At 44.0% G+C, this 2040-nt stretch overlaps 1 long non-coding RNA gene across 1 annotated transcript in view; it reads right to left on the bottom strand.

Moving 5' to 3' along the window:
• The window catches only part of LOC115303024, a 56643-nt gene extending 54824 nt beyond the window's left edge, over positions 1-1819 (bottom strand). The window contains exon 1 of the long non-coding RNA XR_003913772.1: positions 1750-1819. This is a non-coding gene — a long non-coding RNA (uncharacterized LOC115303024). The remainder of the gene's footprint in view (positions 1-1749) is intronic.
• Between the last annotated feature and the right edge of the window lie 221 nt (positions 1820-2040).

Here is a 2040-nt window from a genome sequence, read left to right as displayed (position 1 = left end):
CCATTAGGAAAACCCTTGAAAGGTCAGACACTCCTTAAAGGCTTTTTAGAGGTAACTAAACTACGTTATTTACCTACAACCACTACCCCATGACAATCTACACTAGCAGAGGAATGTGCAATGGTGGGGATAAGGGGAGTCGAGGAAATTTCAAAAATGTAAGTCATCCGCCAAAGCAAGAGTTGCATATTTTTCCCCTCTCCTCTCCATGAAAGGGGGAAGTGAGTTTAATCCTCCCCCAAAGCCACGTGAGGTGGCCTCCAAGAGATTTACTGAGTACAAAGGGTAACTGATCTTTTATCTCATGATTGGAAGTATATCATATATGATATTAGATGATTTGCCTTTGGAACCTCTTTGAGCTGAGGAAGAGGACAGGGGACAGGAGGGTAAATTAGGGACGTGGCAGCAGAGCAGCTAATAACCCCACAGTTTGGTAAGGAAAACAGAGACAGCATTGACAATGAGTTGATAGTAGAGAAACAGGGACAACTCCAGAAAGATTACAATGGCCACCAAAGACAAAGGAACTTCCTCCTCAGCACACCAAAGGATCTAGAACAAGGGAAGGAAGATAAAGAGGAGGGCGAGAACAGGCAACATCCTGCCGTCCTGAACATCTCCAGGACACAGATGAAGCCTATGAAATGGAAGGGAGGAGAGAAAAGTAGAATTTTATTTATTTATTTTTAATTTTTTTAATGTTTATTTATGTTTTGAGAGAGAGATAGAGAGAGAGTGTATATAAGTGGGAGATGGGCAGAGAGAGAGAGAGGGAGACACAGAATCCAAAGCAGGCTCCAGGCTCTGAGCTGTCAGCACAGAGCCCGACACAGGGCTTAAACTCTCAAACTGTAAGATGATGACCTGAGCTGATGTTGGATGCTTGACCAGCTGAGCCACCCAGGTGCCCCTAAAAGTAGAACTTAAAAATTGCACTAGAAGGGACTTTTTAAGAACTAGACTGACCAAAAAGCCATGGAACCTGATGGGCTTGTCATTTAAAGAGCTATAGCTTGCTGAAGAAAGTGACTAGACAAAATATGATTCCTCCCCAATAAGGTGTGTATGCCCCCAACAAGGTCAGTTATAGGTATAATGAACCAAGAGGAACAATGAGATGTTATATTGCACAGGTAAGCTGAGTCTAGATCAGAAGCATCTTGAATTATTAGCATTTGAAATTTATCCTGAAGGTCATGGGACCAGGTCAGTCCAGACCTTCATGAGGATTAATTGAGCGGTAGTGTGTACGGTAAATTAAAGATGCAGAGCCTAGAGACATGGAGCCTGGAGAGGAAGTTGTTCCAATAAGTCTGACGACTCATAGTCACTGAGGCTTACACCCGTGTGACGACTACTGAAACGGAATAGAAGGGACAGACAGCAGTGATGTTTGGGACACAGACTTTAAAGATCCTGGCAACCATCTAAATCTGGAGATAACAATAAGGGACAACTAACTTGATTTAAGGTTTTTGAACTTAGTCATGATTACCATTGGCCACTACTAACACCTGCACATCCCCGCATCTTGCATTGGAAAGAAAGAAAAACTAATCTATGAATGGTAGTGGTTTTAAGAGAAAATATGAAGAGATCAAGGTGGATGGCCTAGAGTGATTTTTCCTTTCCAACTCACAAAGTCTTCACCCCCGCCCCCACAACTTCCTGCCAAAGATGCTGTTACCATCACCACTTGTTCTCCCTGCGCTGAGAATAAAGCTGGTGTGGTACGGTGGAACTTACTGAATGCTGAGGCCGAGATAAAGAAGATAACTGGCTCACGAGGACATTTGACTGCGAGTCCAGAAGCATGACCGACGAGCCAGATTTCCCAAAGCTTAGATCAGAGGACAGTGTGACACATCACAGTAGCTGCTCTCTGTGGGTTCCCTGGAAACGTTTTGGCTTCACACACCCACTGTCTGGACATTTCCAACACCACCAGCTGCAGAAACCAGCAGCAGAGGAATATTCCCCTCACATGTTTTGGCGGTTAAAGAGGCACATGACCACAAGTGGAAGAGTTAAAGCATA

This window comes from Suricata suricatta, chromosome 9 (assembly GCF_006229205.1).
Source record: "Suricata suricatta isolate VVHF042 chromosome 9, meerkat_22Aug2017_6uvM2_HiC, whole genome shotgun sequence".
Classification (NCBI taxonomy): domain Eukaryota; kingdom Metazoa; phylum Chordata; class Mammalia; order Carnivora; family Herpestidae; genus Suricata; species Suricata suricatta.
The sequence above is the reverse complement of the archived record's forward strand: the minus strand, read 5'-3'. Positions and strand labels throughout refer to the sequence as shown.